We start from the raw sequence: 20,674 nt of genomic DNA on the forward strand, positions 1-20,674 counted from the left end.
GGAATGCAAAATCTGAACATGCTTTGGGGTTGAGAGACGTGTCAAAATGGCATCCAGATATCTCAGATCATTGCAGGTTTGGATGCTGCTTCTTTCATGAACAGCCATCCAAACTGTAGTTCTATTCCTCTGGGCATCATTAGAATTGTGAACAATGACTTCCCATCTCCCAGCCATCTGCAAAGAACTCTGTGTGTGTCTGTGTGTAAAACAGCCAGCCAAATCCTTCCAGATGGGTTTTTCTCTTATCCTTATTGAGGGGGAATCCCCCCACCATGAAACCCTGACGGCACGCAAACAGCTGGTATGCCTTTTCTGTAGTCCTAGCTTGTGTTCATTTTTCTTGGGACTAAGTGCCATAGAAGTAAGAGGACTTGCGTCTGAGTAAACATGCAGAGAATTAAACTATATAATGAACAGCATTTAGGCAGTCTCCAATTCTTTCCTTACTGTCCCTGGATATAATGGGAACAGAATGTGCTTCTAGGACTTTTCTTCATGACAACTGCCTAAGCTCGCACATGATGCCAGGGACATACAAAGACTATGCTTATATCCAAGGCTTTTTTCCCTAGAAAAAGAGGTACTGGAACTCTCAAGAGGCAAATGAAGGAGAAGCACATGGGTGCACCTCATGAACTTTTACACTTTTTTTGTTTCCACAAAAAGGTTCTGGAACTTTGTTTCACCACATTCCCCCAGGGAAAAAACGTAGTATATCACTACTTGGGGGTAAAGCTCTTTGAACCCTAGGGATATCTTTTTGCTAGTGTAGAAGTGATGAGTGTTCTGGGTTGGAGGCATTCTCCTCTTCCCTTAATTGCACCCTTGTTTCTCTTCACACCAGCAATTTATTTTGCTAGAAGAAGAAAGTTTTTCTACTCCTTTCTTTCTTTTTTTTGTTTTTTAAAAAAATAGTTTTTACTGTTCATATATTGCATGCATATGTCGCAATTGGCAGCCCTACCATTACATTAATACATGCTCATAAATTCCTGAAGTTTTTCATATGGTGAAAATCCAATGCTTGCTTGTAAGTCAGAGAAGATTTAAAACAAACCCAACAAAATTGTTGGTTTACATTGCTGTCTGAGGCTACTTTTCCACACTGGTAACCAGGAAAGCTGGTGGCCAGAGTTGAGGCTTAGTGATAGCAATCAGAGGGGGTAGGGAGGGGTGGAGCAAAGAATGGAGAAGCAGGAACAAACTGGATGATACAGGACAATCTGGACTAAGAAATGGCCAGGAAACAGCCTTTCTGCCTTCTGAGTCCAATTCTCTGCTGCATTACTTCATGCTCAGAGTTTGATTCCCCCCCCCCCAAAAAAAAATTTGGTCACCTGTCAGTCTTTTCTTCCTTATTGCAAGCTAGGGATGCCAGCCTCCAGGTGGGACCTGGAGATCCCCAGGAATTACAGCTCCTCTTTAGACTACAGGGATCAGTTCCCCTGGAGAAAATGGAGGGTGCACTTTATGGCGTTCTACCCCGCAGGTATCCCTGTGAGGTAGGTGGAGCTGAGAGAGCTCTTTTGAGAACTGCTCTTGAGAGAGCAACTCTGCAAGAACTGTGACTGACCCAAGGTCACTTAACAGCTGCATGAGGACGAGTGGGGAATCAAACCCAGTTCTCCCAGATTAGAGTCTGAGCTCTTAACCACTACACCAAACTGGCTCAGAAAACACTTGTACATGTGTAGAATGTTCTAGAAGTGTGAGTATGCAAAGAGAACTGAAATATGCACCGAGTAAATTGGGCACTCCTTTCTCCCTGTTGATTTCATAGCATTGCAACCATGTGAGGTGGGACTATATACGGAGACATGCTCATATTTTTCATTACAATATTAGTAATTAGCAATTTATAACCACCTTGCTCAAACTGCAGATAAGCAAAAAAGACATCACTGATAATACACGGAAGAAAGCAGAGAAGGACAAATGAAACCAAACAAAGTATTCTCTCTTTCATGCTCCTACCAAGATAAACACTTTCATGCATTACAGATTAAAATGCCCATGCACAAAGTATGTTATATTTGAGGCAGATGACTGGGAGAATTATGTGTCCTGACATTATGGGCTTTTTCACACAGTCTATGTATTCCGGTACGGAAGCTGGTCAGTTACTGAACAGTAACGGGTTTCTGCTGGCATTTCAGACAGACCCGATTCAGTAACTGGCTGCTACCGGAATACTCTCACCTTTTCACACACTCCCGCGGCTGTCCCGGTAGTGAGGCGTGCCTGAGTCGTTACAAACAAAGAGCAGCTTCTTCCACTTTTCAACCCCTCCTTCTGGGTTGAAATCGCTATGGGGTGCTGTGTGAAATGTCCAGTATCTAACCCGGGAGCAGTTTTCGCGCCCTTTTTCGCCCGCCGGCGCACGCGATCTCCGGCTTTTTTGGGGGGGGAACGTCGGGCTAAGATCGCTATAGCGCTATAGCGACGTATCACAACAGCCATAGGGATGCCTGGGCTCCATTAAGATGCCAGATATCGCCACCGCTGAAACCTGGTAACTTATCTCAATAGAGCCTAGCCATCTCTATGGTGTTGCTGTTGTGATACGTCGCTATAGCGCTATAGCAATCTTAGCCCGACGTTCCCCCCCCCCAAAAAATAAGCTGGAGATCGCGAGCCGGCAGGCAAAAACGGCTGGCGCTGGTGGAAGCGAAATAAGAGCGGAACAGTGTGAAATGGCTCGCTTCAATCACAGAACCCTACCGGGAAAAAAAACATGTGTCTGAAAACTCCCATCCCTGTCTCGGATTACTGCAAGTGGCACAATACCGACTCCCTTCCGGTTTCCACTGGTAAGTGTGAAAAGGGCCTCTGTGTCCTTAATGAAGGAGATGCATGTAGTCACTGCCAATGTGATGGAGTTTTAATCTATTGGTATGTGAATGGTCCTTAAACTGTCAAATCCCTCCACCCCCCCCCCCCCCCCACCAATCTAAAGACAAAAGAAGCATGTGGCAAGAAAGGCACTTGCAACCGTCATCACTTGAGGTCTCTGGCCTTCTTACAGTGGTCCTCTAGCAAAACTAATTGCTGACAAGGGTTGTAGATATGTTTAAGTCGCAACCACTCTACCTGTACAATTGCCATTGATTGATGGTAAAGAAAAGAGGCCAAAACCCATAGAGGAAAATAAATTGGTGTGCATTTCAAGCCCACTTGAAATGATTAGCTAAATCCAGATTGGGGTATAAGAATCTCCTACTTCTCTATTGTTACACAGAAACACAGTAGAAATACAATAAAGCATAGTGCAAGTTTATAGATAAGACTGCTATGTTGGTACTCTTGTCTTTTTCTTCTTCTTCTCAGTCAGGCCTAGCTGTGTGTTAACCCTTAAGGATGTTACTTAAGCATGCTTGTGGCCTTCCCAGCTAAAACTGTGTCCCACACCACTATGCCATACCAACTAGGGCAGAGGTGTTCAGTTTATTATTAGTCATTGACCAGAACATTTTAGTCATCTAGAACAACCTTAAAAGTACCTTATAAAAAGTCCCACAAAGAATCTGCGTGTTAAAGTTTGATGACTTTAGGGGTTATAACAGCAAAAGAAGAATTTAAAAGATTATTTAACCCTTTAAACCATTTTTTAAAAGTCACTTTAAAATTTTGTTAAAAGATTTACAGTTTGGCCTATTTGTCTTGTTTTTTGCATTCTTTATAAACCTGGGAACAGAACCTAGCCACCTGTCTTGTTGTTTGGTGGTTCCTATCTGACAGAAGATAATCTAATTTGAGTTTATTTGATCTGCCAGGGAACCTTTCCAACAGCGGGCTAATAATTTCCCTTTGGCTCGCTGTATGAAAAGAACAATTTAAAAATATATGCTCCAGAGAATCTATTTCAGGCTGGGAACAGGAACAGAGCCTAAGTGCATAAGGAGTCGCTTTATACCTCCCCTCTACTACCACAGATGGCAGGGACATGCTCCTAGCTAAAGTAAAGGCCCTTCTAGTGTTGTGAGATTCAAGAAAGTATAGGTAGGTGGCTGGAGCAACTATGTTTGCTAAAGAGAAATAGTCTGCGGAACTGAGAATATCTGTTTGTCTTTCTATATCTGGCATTCTCTGCTTAATATATGATTTTGCCTGGTCTATGCCAAGGTTTAGAAGGGCTTGGAGGGAAAACCCCAACTTACTAATGGCTGTTTGGACTGCTTGGAGCCAATTGCATTGAAATTGGTCATGCAAGATAAGAGGGAACAGCCCTTTAGGATTTATGTTACCAGTGACCCATTTATATATAGAAAGAACACAGATTCTTGCCTCTACTCGAGTCACTCCTATTTCCAAGCAGATCGGGAGTTTGATACACACTTGGGCACTTGGATTAATGTTCTAAGAAATTTGAATTGGACTCCCTTGAGTAGGACAGGGAAGAAGCTGAAGACCCCAGAAATGTTTCATACGTTTTCTGGGCCAGTGCCTTAGCTTTAAACAGGCGAAGTGCAGCTGGAACATTGTAACCCCCCTGAGTCCAATAAAATTTCAGGATACTATTTGCTGATTTCTCTCCTGGATCAGCAGCGCTGCTGTTATGGACTGTGTTGGAACCAGAAGCGTGTATCACTCCTTCCAGGTATTTGACACTAGATACTTGTTCCAGCTGGTGTCCTTGAATCTCCCAGAACCAACCCCTGTGTTTTTCCCGAAGACCATAACCTTAGTTTTCTGATAATTTTAAGATGTTCAATTTCACAATAAAGGGAGAACTTTTTCAGGGCCTGTTTCAGCCCTATAGGCGTTCTGGAGAGAATTATGACATCATCTGCATACAATAGCACTTGGATGTGTCGATCTGCTAGTTTGGGGTGTGTGTGTAATCTGGGGTCTTTCATAAAACTTACTAGGTTATTTATATAGAAAAGAAACATTATGGGTGCTAAAAGGCAACCCCGCCTGACGCCCCTGAATGTTTGAACGGGGTCTGTCAGGTGTCCTAATTGGCTGCATCTCACTTTAAGAGTAGCTTACTCATGAATAGCCTGAATAAGAAACAGCAGACGTCAATCAACTGTGGAAGCCTGCAACTTTCCCCACAACCTGGCTCTAGAAACTGTATCAAAGGCCGCTTTTACATCCACAAATGCTGCATAGAGTGATGCATGTCCTCTAGTTCCATATTTTTCTATAAGATGGTGTCAAGCATGCAGCCTGGGGGCTGAATCAGGGCCCCAGAGGTCTCCTATCAGACCCCCCTGGCAACTGGTTGTCACCTGCTTTCTGCTTTCTCTGTCTTGCTTTCTTCTGCATAACGGCTTGCTTGATATGGTTTACTCAATTGTGCAGGAGCTACCGAGCAAAGCCTCTATTTGCTCTATTGGCTGAGGCTCCTCCCTTGAGGAGGAAGGGGGGAGGGAGGGAGAGCTTGCTTTGCCAGGTTCTTTCAATTGCACAGCATTGCTACTGAGCCAAGCCTCTCTTCCTACAATTGGCTGAAGCTCCTCCCCCTCCTGGTCCCCTGGGGAAGGAAGGAAGGAAAGAGGGAGAGCTTCCTTGGCCCAGTTCCTTGGATTGCACAGGAGAGATACAAAGAAAGCACCTTTAAGACCAGCAAGTGCTAATGTTTAAAGCATTTTGTTTTGGTTTTTTATTTTAAAAAATCTTTAATTGTGTTTGTTTGTGTCCTTTATAAAGTTTATATCTCTGTTACCTAATCATAAATAGATACACACGTGGCCCGGCCTGACATGGCCTGGCCTAACAAGGTCTCATTCATGATGTCAGATCCGGCCCTCATAACAAATGAGTTTGGCACCCCCGAACTGGGGTCTCAACCTTCAGGTGGCACCTTTTGGATTTTTAATTTTTTAAAAAAATTGCTGGCTTGTATTCCGCCCTTTCCCACGAGTGGGCTCAGGGTGGATACAACATAGATTGTCAGAATGAAAATTTACAGATTAAAACCATATAACTATACAATAAAACCATAAAAACAATAATGTGCACCATAGGTGACAATTTCAATTGGGCACATTCTGCCGGTCGATATAACTATAGCCCATAGAATGCAATAGTGAGTTGGTGATAATAGGATAGCATCATAGTAAGGGCAGCCAAAACAGATGGAATACGACACCCACTTCCTCAACCTAAGGCCCGGCAGAATAGCTCCATCTTACAGGCCCTGTGAAACTTGTTAGAGCAGAGAGGGCCTGGATCTCCATGGGGAGTTGATTCCACCAGGCTGGGGCTGAAGCCAAAAAGGCTCCGCCCTGGTCGAGGCAAGCCAGGATGATCAGCAGGTGTTGTAACACAGATCATGGTGGTCCCATAGGTATGTCGGTCCCAGGCCACATAAGGCTTTAAATGTCAAAAACAGAACCTTGAAGTGGATCCGGTACTCAACTGATAGCCAGTGCGATTGATACAGCACCAGCTGAATGCTTGCCCAGAAAGGCAATGCAGTTAACATTCAATGAAATTGCTGAGCAGTCAGGTTAGAAGGGATAAAAGGAAGTACTTCTTCACCCAAAGGGTAATTAACATGCGGAATTCACTGCCAAAGGAGGTGGCGGCGGCTACAAGCATAGCCAGCTTCAAGAGGGGATTGGATAAAAATATGGAGCAGAGGTCTGTCAGTGGCTATTAGCTACAGCGTATTGTTGGAACTCTCTGATGCTCTGTATTCTTGGTGCTTAGGTGGCACAGTGGGAGGGCTTCTAGTGTCCTGGCCCCACTGATGGACCTCCTGATGGCACTTAGTTGTCCTGGCCCCACTGATGGACCTCCTGATGGCACTCTGTGTGACACAGAGTGTTGGACTGGATGGTGCATTGACCTGATCCAACATGGCTTCTCTTATGTTCTTATGAACCAGTCCCTACAATGGCTTCCAGTAGGATGCAGTGGTGGCCCTGATATTAATGGCCAACCAGTATGAGATTGTGGCTGGTTGAACTGAATTCTAATGCAGACACATGCAGTAGACTTCCATTACCTGATTTTCCAGCACAGGCACCAGACCCAGGAAATATGATCCTACTTGTAGGTTTGCTCGGTGGGATGCCCATGACTGCAGAGCTCATCAGCCATGAAAGCCATAGAGATGTGCAGTTGTCACCTATTGTCTATTGGGTGCAGCATGGCTGGCCTTCCCATGTCTGAGATATTTCAACCATTTCTTCACCGATGCTTGGAACTAGGATTTCTTGCTGGGTGCCTTACGTGGGGAAGCAGAGTGGTAGTACCTGTTAACTGAGAGAGCAGATCTTGACCCAACTTCATGATATGCACCTGGTATTTAGAGAGTGAAAGGAGTTGCCCATGAGTTGATTCAGTGACATTGAGTGGTTGGTGGGGTCCTGTGCCAGTTGTTAGGACAGTTGTACAGTACTGCTGGCTGCACCAATCCACCCCTGGGAATGGCCAGCTCAACCCTGGCTTAGGCTGCATGTTGACTTTGCGGGCCCAAATAGGGGCAAAATGCTGATGGTAGTGGTGGACTCCCATACCAAATGGTTGGGGATATGAGTAATTTCTTCCATCATGGCTAAGGCGACAGTGGGACAGTTGAGACAAATACTTGCCATCTTTGGCTTGCTGGAAATCTTAGTCAGTGACAATGCCCCAAATTTCACAGGGGCCACATTCCAGGAGTTTATGGAAAGCAACGGCACATCTGCACTGCCCCCTGTCATCCCTCCTCTAATGGACTGGCAGAAAGGGGAGTGCCTTCAGTAAAACTGGGATTGCAACACATGGGGCAGGTACCTTTAGAAACTCAGTTGGCCAGATTTCTCTTGCAATACTGAGTAACTCCCCACACCACAACTGGGGTCTCCCCTGTTGAGCTCATGTTTGGTTAAGTCGCTTCACTCACATTCAGCTTTTCTGTGACCAACAGTAGACACTAAAGTATGAGCGTTTTCGCACTGACCTTACTCGGCAGCGACGTCCCTCTTCACCGCGCAGCGTCTGCGTGGATTTCGCACACGTTGCTCTGCAGAACCCGGAAGAGCCGCAAAGTCCCGCAGCTTTTGCATCGCAAATGTAAACTGGTTTTTACATTTGCTGCGCGGTGAAGAGGGACGTCGCTGCCGAGTAAGGTCAGTGCGAAAACACCCTATGTCAGGGATGACGGGGCAACGCAGATGTGACAAATGGCAGTAGCAATTGCAATGGGCCAACATTGAGGGAGGGAGGGGATGTCCCAGTCCTAGCTGAGGAAGGGGACAGTCCCACCACAGGGTATTGTTAACATCACTAGGAGTCCCTGAAGAGCATCACACATCAGGAGTGACTGAAGAGCAGCATCCCTCAGGTGATAGCAGTCAAGAACTGACACAGATCAGCTTTAAGATGACTGTTCCCCAAAGGTTTGGGAGATTACATAGAAAACCAGCTAGACTAACACTCTTGATTAACTTGATTTTAGTTTTAATTAATTAGTGGTTTTTAAATTAAAATTAGTTTAGATAGGTTAGGAGTAGATATAAGATGCAAATATTAGACTAGGAAGTACAGGATAAGTGTAAGAGGACATTATTACAGTGGGAGTGGTCTGAGGCTGTGGCGAAGATCAGTCAGCATTGATGTCCGGTCAGGGAATCACAGTGCTCATCGGGAGGGGAAAATATAGTGATGGGAATAGGCAGAAATGGAAGAGAAGGAGACTGAGATATGGAAATGCTCACTCTCCTTCCAGCCTATGTCCCATCCGGATGGTAGCAGGTAGTGGGGCCAAGAGAAATTACTCGCCTCCATCCCTGGTGTTGTGCAATGCCAGGTCCATTAACAATAAGACCGCAGTCCTACAAGACTTCCTGCATGAGCAGGCAATGGACCTGGCTTGTGTGACTGAGACCTGGGTGCGAGATGTAGAGACAGTAGCTCTCCCCCAAATGGCTCCACCCAGGTACTCAGTCCTTCACCAGTCATGAACTAGCGGGGGGGGGGGGGAAGGGGTGGCACTACTTATATGGAAGGCTTACTCCTTCCGGGCGCTGCCGCCTCCAGTGATTGCTGGCATAGAGTGTACCGGCCTGTTATGGGACGTGGGGGAGAGATTGGCTATCTGGCTGGTGTACCATCTGCCTTATACACCAGCCAGTGCCTTGCCATCTCTGATGGAGGCCGTAGCAGGCTAGGCATTGGAGTCCTGGGCGATTTCAATGTCCATGCCGATACTCTATCATTTCTTCCTTTATAGGTCAAAAAGTAATGGAAGCTGTAAAAGGTAAGAAGGATTCCTTTAAGCAGTGGAAAGCTAGTCCAAGAGAGGTTAATAAAAGAGAACTCAGGCTGTGGCAAATCAAATGCAAGTCTGTGATCAGGCAGGCAAAAAGGCACTACGAGGAGCATATTGCAAAAAACATAAAGACCAACAATAAAAATTTCTTCAAATACATTAGAAACAGGAAACCAGCCAGGGAGGCAGTGGGGCCCTTGGATGACCAAGGGGGTAGAAAGATTACTGAAGGGTGATAGGGAAATGGCTGAGAAGCTGAATGCATTTTTTGCCTCCATCTTCACTGTGGAGGATGAGAAGTGTTTGCCCACTCCAGAACCACTAATTTTGCGAAGGGTATTGAAAGACCTGAGTCAGATTGAGGTGATGAGAGAGGAGGTCCTACGACTAATAGACAATTTAAAAACTGATAAGTCACCAGGCTTGGATAGCATACAGCCAAGAGTTCTGAAAGAACTCAAAGGTGAAATTGTGGATCTCCTGATAAAAATATCTAATCTTTTATTAAAATCTGCCTCTGTTCCTGAGGACTGGAAGGTAACTAATGTCACCCCCATCTTTAAAAAGGGTCCCAGAGGAAATCTGGAAAATTACAGCCCAGTCAGTCTGACTCAATACTGGGAAAGTTGGTGGAAACAGTTATTAAAAGAAAGAATTAGTAGGCACATTGATGAACAAAAGTTGAGGAAGACTCAGCAGGGGTTCTGTAAGGGAAGATCTTGTCTCACTAACCTGTTAGAGTTTTTTGAGAGGGTGAACAAGCATATGGACAAAAGGAACCCAATAGATGTTGTTTACCTTGACTTCCAGAAAGCTTTTGATAAAGTTCCTCATAAAAGGCTCCTTAGTAAGCTTGAGAGTCATGGGGTAAAAGGACTGTCCTCTTGTGGATCAAAACCTGGCTAATTAATAGGAAACAGAGAGTGAGTATAAATGGGTAATTTTTGCAGTGAATGGTATAGAGGGTTGGAACATTTTCAACCCTATGAAGAAGGGTTAAAATGCTTGCAGCGCTTTAGCTTGGAGAAATGTCGACTGAGTGGTGGCATGATAGAGGTTTACAGGATTATGCATAGAATAGAGAAGGCAGAGAAAGATGTACTTTTCTCCCTGTCTCACAATACGATCACTCGTGGACATTCAATGAAATTGCTGAGCAGTCGGTTTAGAGCCTAAGAAGGCTTAAGAAGACACTTGGAAAGGCTTGCTTTTTAGATGGTGTGTGTGCCTTTAAATCTGTAGGGGTGGGCTGAGCCGGCAGAACAACATGGCTGCTTCCCGTGAGCTGTAAAACTGTAAGAAAGGAAGGGAAAGCAGCCCATACCCTCTGTTTGATTTACAGTATTTTCAGAAGTCGTTTGCATAGAGAAATGGTAAACTAGAACCTAGTATAGAACATTGAACTTCAGCAACTCATGAGTAAATTGCCCCAGTGAGACCACACAAGTGTGGCGCCGCATTGCAAACTGTTTATTTTACTCTCTTCCTCTCTTTTTCTCTCTCTTTCTGTGTGTGTGTGTGAGAGAGAGTGCACACAGGACATGCAGCTGCTTGGGGTGAGAAAATGAAGGCTGTATTCAGGGGAACTGCACTGCTGTATTTTTATTGATTTATTTTAGGGCATGTGAAAGTCTCCTGACTCACCCCCAAAGTTTCCTGCTTCACCCCTAAAGTCCCTAAAGTTAGATTTGGCAATCCTAGTCTGGTTATGTGTTTACAAAAATGTTATTTGCTTATGGGCTTGTGTTTTTATTTTCTGCCTTTTGGTGTGTTCTTAGCTGATTTGAGTCCTTAGAGAAAGCTGGAATAAAAATAAGTGAATTGGTGGCTACACAGGGGCAGCTTGAAAGGTAGCAGAAAGTGGCAATTAATTCTGAAACGAATATGTGATGAAATTAATACAAAGTACACCTTGGCAAATGGAAGGGGAAGACATGGAAGTAGTGACATTCACATTTCTGGGATCCAAGATCACTGCAGATGGTGACTGTAGCCATGAAATTAAAAGATGTTTGCTCCTTGGGAGGACAGCTATGGCGAACCTGGGCAGTATAATAAAAAGCACCCTGCCAACAAAAGTCGGTATAGTCAAAGCGATGGTATTCCCAGTAGTAATGTATGGCTGTGAGAGCTGGACCATAAGGAAGGTCGAGCGCAGAAGAATAGATGCTTTTGAGCTGTGGTGCTGGAGAAGAATCTTGAGAGTCCCTTGGACTGCAAGAAGATCCAATCAGTCCTAAGGGAAATCAACCCAGACTGTTCCCTGGAAGGTCAGATGCTGAAGCTCAAATATTTTGTCCACCAAATGAGAAGGGAGGACTCACTGGAGAAGATCCTGATGCTGGGAAAGAGAGAAGGCAAAAGAAGAAGGGGACGGCAAAAGATGAGATGGCCGGACAGCGTTACAGATGTAACAAACACGAATTTGAGCAGACTTCGGAGGATGATGGAAGACAGGAGGGCCTGGCGTGACTTTGTCATGGGGTCGCAAAGAGTCGGACTTGACTGTGCGACTGAACAACAACAAACAAACACTAAATTGAAATTCTGTACATACACAGTTTTTCAGGTGACTTTGTATGTTACACAAATGTCATGAAATGGGAAGCTCAAGTGACTCATAATTACTGTTCCTTCCCTTCCAGGGTAATGTGCAGAGAGACTCAGGTGTTTCTCCTTTGTCCTTCATTGGAAGCCGGGAGATGAAATATATATAACTCCTTTCCCTTAATACACAAAAATCATTGTTGTTCTTTCTATGCAACATACAAAGTCTCCTTGAGTAAATAATTATATTTAGCACTACGAATGTAGAGTGTGCTTGTGTGTGTGTGTGTGGGGGGGGGGTAGTTAATACATGGAATTCCTGAAGTTGGTAAGAGACAGATCTCTATACTGGTCAAAATTAAACCCCTTTAAAAGGTTTTTTAAAAAATTGGCAGAGCCAATTTTAGTCAATGGTGCTGAGATTTTAGGGCACAGTGCTTTATTTGGAGACAACTTTGTTTACAGTGTGTAATGAGGAATGAAAAGAAAAATACAATATGTGTCTTTTCTTCCTGAGATCTAATTTATTAAATTTTCAGCTGTCTCACTTTTCTAATTCTCAAATAGCCATTTATATTGGTGTTTTAATAATAAATTCAATTGATTAATTGATTTAAAGGCAAGCTAAGTTTTCTTTAATTGACTGATAGCTAATGGAGATGTTAATAGTAATAGTGAAGACCAAAGGACAAATTACTGAAGCTAGAAAAATTCTGTTCTAGGTGCAATACATTGTGTGCTGTGCAGCTGTGTAAGACTGTGTACCATGAACACCCATTAGATGGACTTAAAATATGTATAAACTGGCTTGGTCTGAAACCATACAATTTGATAGCGATGAACATTTCAAATAGTGTCATGAAGAAATATAATTGGTTGGATGCTACTGGAATCTTTCCTAATTCCCTGCCTCAGTCCGCCTAACCCACGTGGCTTTTTGTCTGTGAGGATCCTCCAGCCTTCAGAAATGCCTTTTGAGGGTGCACAGGGAGAAGGGAAACATAGGGAAAAGATTGGTTTCCAGCAGCATAATACTGATAGGATCCAGTCGAATATCTCTACAATATTAGGAACTTAAAAGTAGTAGTGTTGTGCTGAAATCCTGCATTCCATCACTGTGAGTGGTCAGTTGGCAGCTTCTAGGGCTGGACGGCAAGCAGGGCTGGACGGCACAGTGAATAATTATATTCAACCATTCTTGCCCTGCTGAGATCACCACAGTTAGTGGTGAGGTCTAGGATGGCAGTGACTCTTATTAGTGCTCCTTGACATGTGAGATGTTATATGCAGGAAAGAAATCTGTCTCAGAAGACTTAGACGAAGGCTGCTTCCACATGGGGATTTTTTCACTTGTAGAGTGTTCTTGGGGCTTTTGCCTTTAATCTGGAATGATACTAAACTAATTTTTCTCTAGTTTAAACGGAACCAGTAGGGTGGCTCTGTGTGGACACTCCATTGCCACTGTGGAGAGAGGAGGGGGCTCTGAAAATGGATGGGACATTCACAGCTGCATGGCACCCCACACCCTTTCCTTTCATTGTGTCATAGCATTACTTCATGGTTCTGTAGGAACGTAAAAGAGAGGTGAAGCGAGTTTCAGGGCTGAAGGGGGTTTTAGGGATGAAGAGAGTTTCAGGGCTGAAGGGGGCTCAGGTCAGTTGCTGGCATGCATTTGCTTTTGTGCAGATTTGATGGGGAGAGAGAAGGAATGGGAGTTATGGCAGCAGCAACAGTAGTGACTGGTACAAGAGTGTGTGTGTGTGCTGTTCCTTCCTGTGCCATTTTCTGCTGCTTCTACCGTGACAGGGACACATTTTTTTATTTAAGTAGGATGGGAAAGTTTTTAAAAAGCCAGTCAGGGTGTGGGAAGAGTGGGAGAGTGTGTGCATGCTAGCAGTGAAAGATGGCAAGGGTTGCCAGTTCCAACTCAGGAAATACCTGGGGACTTTGTGGGTGGAGCCAGGAGACTTTGGGAGTGGAGCCAGCAGCAAGGGCATGACAAGCACAATTGAACTCTGAAGGGAGTTCTGGCTATCATATTTAAAGGGACAGCACTCCTTTAAAATGCCTTCCTTCACTGGAAATAATGGAGCATTATTTGATTGATGAGACAGTCAGTGTGGTATATTTATTGTTTTTGTGTGTGTTATGAAACAGTCTGCTTCTCCCCTAATATTTGCATGATTTGGCTTGGTCCTGTTGGGTGGAGCTCTTGTTTCTATTTTCAGTTTTGTATGTTAGCTGAAGTTGTTGGTTGTTGGAGTTGTTTCCTTGCAAATAAATGGCTGATGTTTTGAGCCAGCATGTCTTTGCGGAATGTACCTGAGAATAGGTGCCTGTGAGTACTCTAATCTGGGAACCCACAGCAAAAGAGGGACATTACAGTCAGGAGGCCTCTACCTCTGATCTTAATTCCCAGGCAGGAACATATGTGAGAAGACAGATACCCTGATCCTAAGCCATGTAGGTATTTAAATGTTTTATTACATTTCCAATCCCTTCAAGTAAGCTAACAGAATTAGGGTTGCCAAGTCCAATTCAAGAAATATCTGGGGACTTTGGGGGTGGAGCCAGGAGACTTTGGGGGTGGAGCCAGGAGACATTAGGGGTGGAGCCAAGATAAAGGCTGTGACAAGCGTAATTGAACTCCAAAGGGAGTTCCGGCCATCACATTTAAAGGGACAGCACACCTTTTCAATTCCTTCCTTCCATAGGAAATAATGAAGGATAGGGGCACCTTCTTTTGGGGCTCATAGAATTGGACCCCCTGGTCCAATCTTTTTGAAACTTGGGGGGTACTTTGGGGAGAGGCACTAGATACAATACTGAAAATTTGATGCCTCTACCTCAAATTACAGCTCCCCCAGAGCCTCCAGATACCCGCAGATCAATTCTCCATGATTTTCTATGGGAATAAATCTCCATAGGGAATAACAGAGTTCCCAGCAGACATTTCCCTCCCCTCCCCCCGCTTTCTGATGACCCTAAAGCGGGGGGAGGGCCTCCAAACCGGGGGATTCCCTTCCCCCACCTGGGGATTGGCAATCCTAAACAGAATGGATGTTTAAATGTGTAGTAACCAACACCGCCACTGTCTCATGAAACATCTGCCTGGAACTCAAGGTTAAATGGATTAAATTTTGGAGTCAAAATTCTGTGTATTTCTCTCTGATGTGAAGAATATCTGAATAACTGCCAACAGCAAAAAGGAGGAATGTCACAGGGTCCTCTACAATGTGATAATTAAGGGCGTCCCTGTTGGACCTCCTCCATTAGTCACATAAATTTGTTACTGCTGTGGTATTTTTGACAATGAATATCTTAATAAGTTCATCAGCATGTTCAGAATTAAATGGGCAAATCTACCATTCACCCTTCCATAAATCTTACTTTGTTTGTTTCTAGAGACTTGGCACTGGTCTACTGTTTAACTTCGATCCCATGTCAGCAATATGCTTTGCAGAAAGTTTAGAATTCTTTTGTGCATCTTGCCTTAGAGCTAATGGAAAAGACTACTGTTAGGCTTTCCGTGGGCCAGCAAAGACATAAAATTCCAAATCAGAAAACAAACATTTGGGTCTGAGTCCTGGTAATTCATATTTTATGTATTGCCGATAGAGAGGCCTCAGGCTGTAGTGGGTAATTAGGGTTCCCAACCCCCAGGTGGGGGCAGGAGATCCCATGGTTTGGAGGCCTTCCCCCCCACTTCATCAGAAAGCGGAGGGGGGGAGGAAATGTCTGCTGGGCACTCCATTATTCCCTATGGAGAGTGATTCCCACACGGTATAATAGAAAATTTATCTGCGCGTATCTGGGACTCTGGGGGGTTGTTTTTTGAGGTAGAAGCACCACATTTGCAGCATAGCATCCAGTGCCTCTCCTCAAAACACCCTCCAAGTTTCAAAAAGATTGGGCCAGGGGGTCCAATTATATGAGCCCCAAAAGAAGGTACCCCTATCCTTAATTATTTCCAACCAAGGGAAGGCATTTAAAAGGTGTGCAGTCCCTTTAAATGTGATAGCCAGAACACCCTTTGGAGTTCAATTATGCTTGTCACAACCTTGCTCCTGGCTCCACCCCCAATGTCTCCTGGCTTCACTCCAAAAGTCTCCTAGCCCCGCCCCCAGTGTCCCCAGATATTTCTTGAATTGGACCTGGCAATCCTATGGATAATTTAGCAAAATATTGTGTGAAGGCGGCATGCTCACAATGTGCTGGACTCCTTCAGGAGGAAATAATTCACTAAATTAAATGTAATTTTGTATCACTTAGATGTACAGTTCAGAGTGTGCCTTTGCTTTTCATTCATGGAACATAAGACATAAGGAGCTAGAGAGGTAATTATCTTTGGAGGATATTTATATAATAATAATAATAATAATTTTTTATTTCTATCCCGCCCTCCCCGCCGGAGCGGGCTCAGGGCGGCTCACAACATAAAATAAACATTACATCGGTTTTACATTATAAAACATGGTTAAAACAGTTATAAATTATTAAAATTAACATAACATAACAATATGGCGTTATAAACATTAGATTTGGTAGACTTCTAAGAATAAGACATTAAAACATTTCCAGCAGCATGCCTAGCTTTGTCATTGATTCTGTCACTAGTTGAAGGCCATCTTGAAAAGGTGGGTCTTACAGGCCCTACGAAATTGATCTAAACATCTTAGGGCCCTCACTTCCTCAGGGAGTTGGTTCCATAGTAGTGGAGCGGTGACAGAGAAGGCCCGATCCCGGGTGGCCTTCAGTCTGGCCTCCCTTGGCCTCCCTCCCTTATCTGTGAAACAATTGAGGAGCTTTCTAAAAAAAAAATCCCCAGGAAATTATAGAAAGATCATTTCATTTCCCTAGTTGTTTGGGGGAAAGTATGGTGACAATGTAAGTCTAAAGAAACATGCATGATGTCAGGTTCCTGGCTTTCTTGCATTTTCCTGTTGTCCGATCCTGTAATTAACTTGACACTTCCATTAATTTTGCAAGGAGCTCTAGGATTGTAGCAAGACAGATCAGCAGGCATAGAAGAAACCTTGGAATCATTGGCAGTCAGAGACACTTCAATTAAGAAATAAGATTGGCAGTATTTTTTTTTTAAAAAAAAACAAGGTAGTGCTAATTGAGCAGTGCTTTTTTTCCTACAGAGTACATGTTTTCCTTCAGTGATTCACATTTAATTGCCTTAATTTAACACGCCACCATCTTTTAAAAGTATTTTTAAAATGTCAGCTCTCTAGATTTCTGGTATCCAGGGTACATTTAGCTAACCAGGATGGATGTTGTATGAAAGTTTGTGGCTCCCAGGCTTCTATAAGAAAAACAGAATCTCTGCTTTCACTGAAGAAAAAGTTTTCCGTTTTCACGGCTGATAAGAATATGCTCTCAAACATGGGAACAAACAAACAAACCTTATACATAATCAGTTGTTCAATAAAAGATGAGAGTACTGTTCAGATTTCTTTCCTAGAGTTTTGCATTTCAGTTGTAAACAAATCGTGTTTTTTCATTCATTTGCCATCTCGATATATTATTTATTTCGTTACTGCCCTGCTCCCCACTGCCCGTTCCCTCACTCTGTTTCCTTTAAAAAAACAAGTTATTTAATATTCTACATGCCACCATTATATAGCTCCATCTTTAGAGTGTTCGTTTGGCGCTTTTTTGGGAGGGGGGTGGGTAAAAGTGAACTGTAGTACAGATTTTCTTCTGTCTCCAGCACTGTATGTCCTCACCATAGGGTCAAACTAGATACGATAGCACCTCCATGAAGAAGAAGAAGAAGAAGAAGAAGAAGAAGAAGAAGAAGAAGAAGAAGAAGAAGAAGAAGAAGAAGATGATGATGATGATGATGATGATGATGATGATATTGGATTTATATTCCACCCTCCACTCCGAAGAGTCTCAGAGCGGCTCACAATCTCCTTTACCTTCCTCCCCCACAACAGACACCCTGTGAGGTAGATGAAGATATTGGATTTATATCTTATATATATAAATCCAATATCTTCTTCTTATATCCCGCCCTCCACTCCGAAGAGTCTCAGAGCGGCTCACAATCTCCTTTACCTTCCTCCCCCACAACAGACACCCTGTGAGGTGGGTGGGGCTGGAGGGGGCTCTCCCACCAGCTGCCCTTTCAAGGACAACCTCTGCCAGAGCTCTGGCTGACCCAAGGCCATTCCAGCAGGTGCAAGTGGAGGAGTGTGGAATCAAACCCGGTTCTCCCAGATAAGAGTCCGCACACTTAACCACTACACCAAACTGGCTCTCCACGGTGCACATGGGGTCACCATCACCATTTCCAATCATGCGTCACTGTGGGATGAGGCATTTTTGTCCCCCCCCCTCCCGCCAACTTGCTTTTTCAAGTGCTGAAATAGCTATGTGGGGGAGCAGTTTCAGCACTTGAAAAAGCATGGTGGGGAGGGACAAGAACGCTTCATCCCATCATGCTGCAGCATTTTGAAATTGCCCATACTAGGCTTTGAAATGGCAGTGGCCTCCCCATGTGGGACATGCAGATGCCATCATGTCTAGCTTGGCCCTAAGATACAACAGTAACTTTTGGAACAAATCGAAAATGTCCCCTGATGAGCCACTAGCATCTGAAAATATATGTGGGGGGAGTAGGGTTGCCAAGTAAAATTCAAGAAATATCTGGGGACTTTGGAGGTGGAGCCAGGAGACTTTGGGGGTGGAGCCAGGAGACTTTGGGGGTGGAGCCAGGAGACTTTGGGGTGGGGCTAGGAGACATTGGAGTGGAGCCATGAACATAGTTGGAACAATTGAACTCCAAAGGGAGTTCTGGCCATCACATTGAAAGGACTGCATACCTTTTCAATGCCTTCCCTCCATTAGAAATAATGAAGGATAGGGGCACCTTCTTTGGGGGCTCATAGAATTGCCCCCCCTGGTCCAATCCTTTTGAAACTTGGAGGTGTTTTGAGGAAAGGCATCAGATGTTATGCTGCAGATTTGGTGCCTCTACCTCACAGAACACCTCCCCCCCTCAGAGCCCCAAATACCCACAGATCAATTCTCCATTATTCCCTATGGGAATGGTTCTCCATAATAGAGTGCCTAGTAGACATTTCCCTCCCCCCCACCCGTGCTTTCTAAAGCGGGGAGAGAGCGTCCAAACCAGGGAATCCCCTGCCCCACCTGGGGATTGGCAACTCTCCCCCTCTCTCACACACACACTTACTGGGTCTGGTTCCTCCACAACGACATCTGAAAAGAACAGGGCTTACAGGCTGCTTCCTTTTACACCCACTCTTACTTGCTCTGAAAACGAAAGCAAAACAAATGGAGAGGCTGTGCTGCTGACCCTTCCCCATGTAGTGCTTCCTGTTTCCTGCTTCCTGCTCAATTTTAAAGGCACACACAAACACACATTTTAAAACCGGACCTGTTTGCAGGTTTCTAAACCTGCTGGAGCTCTAGAGGTACAAGGTAGCTGTGGTGGAGGGGCTTTTCTCTACCAGCCAGTTGGCTGGGGGCAGGGGGAAGTCTGTAAAACCGGGGGATATCCCACTGGGACCTGGGGATTGAGAAGCCTATGGGTTCCTTAAAGAGAAAGCTCCAGCTTGCTGTTTGGATGTGAAACCTTGAGGATTTCTTTTTACCTATATTGCTTTCTTTTAAGTAAATGACTGAATTAGTCTTTTTTGACTCAAATTACAACTTGCCTCTTAATGAGGAGACCTTTAGGAAATGGTGTCCTTTTGTTTAATCACTGAAAAGGCCTGAGATGATGGCCTGGTATGAATTGGCTCAATTTCCTGGTTTGAAAATAATAAATCCTATAGGATTATTTTATTATTAACCAATGAGGAGTTCCTGGCATGATGCAAAAGCAATAATCAGGTCTTTTGTCTGCAGCCCTAATCCCCTGTTGCTCCTTGTTATATATCCAAACAGAAGAGAATTGGCCATTTATTTTATTGGGGAAAATGCGGCTGGGACTCTGCCATGGATGGTCACTTATCTGAGAGCCCCCTTGCTAGGGTTGCCAAGTCCAATTAGAGAAAAATCTGGGGACTTTGGGGGCGGAGCCAGGAGAGTTTGGGGGTGGAGCCAAGAACAAGGATGTGACAAGCATAATTGAACTCCAAGGGAGTTCTGGCCATCACATTTAAAGGGAAAGCACACTTTTTAAAATGCCTTTCTTCCATAGGAAATAATGAAGGATAGGGGCACCATCTTTTGGGGCTCATAGAATTGGACCCTCTGGTCCAATCGTTTTGAAACTTGGGGGGTATTTTGGGGAGAGGCACTAGATGCTATACTAAAAATTTGGTGCCTCTACCTCAAAAAATAGACCCCCCCCAGAGCCCCCAATACCCACGGATGAATTCCCTATTATTCCCTATGGGAATCGTTCTCCATAGGGAATAATAGAGTGCCCAGTAGACATTTCCCTCCTCCCCCCACGCTTTCTAAAGGGGGGAGGGCCTCCAAACCAGGGAATCCCCTGCCCCCTCCCTCTCTCTCACACACAAATACTTACCAGATCTTCTTCCGGAGAACTCTTGCTGTGAAAACGAAAGCAAAAGAAAGGGAGGGGCCGTTCTCCCAAGCCCTTCCTGCTTCCTGCCCAGCCTTAAAGGGGCATACATTTTACAAACGGCTCAGGAGCTCTATAATAACATGAAGCCTACAGGTATGTTCTCCCCCCCCTCCACCCCCCGCTTCCCGATTTTTGAAGAGCGGGAGATGAGGCTGCAAACCCAGGGGTCTCCCGCCAGAGCGGGAGGTTTGGGAAGCCTACCCCTTGCACACACAGTGGGGCTGGCAAGGAGACCATGGCAGCTTCCCACTGCCAGTCTCACTGTGCATATGTCAGTGAAAAGGAACACGGTGGGGTGGCACCCCATCCTAGATATGGTGCCACTGATGAGGGAGGAGCTTGGG

The 20,674-nt window shown here is 44.6% G+C and overlaps 1 protein-coding gene across 5 annotated transcripts in view; it reads left to right on the forward strand.

Moving 5' to 3' along the window:
• KALRN (kalirin RhoGEF kinase) overlaps positions 1-20,674 on the forward strand; it is an 837,912-nt gene that overhangs the window by 379,113 nt on the left and 438,125 nt on the right. The gene's annotated exons all lie outside the window — the stretch shown is intronic.

Source organism: Heteronotia binoei, chromosome 21 (assembly GCF_032191835.1).
Source record: "Heteronotia binoei isolate CCM8104 ecotype False Entrance Well chromosome 21, APGP_CSIRO_Hbin_v1, whole genome shotgun sequence".
NCBI classification, from domain to species: domain Eukaryota; kingdom Metazoa; phylum Chordata; class Lepidosauria; order Squamata; family Gekkonidae; genus Heteronotia; species Heteronotia binoei.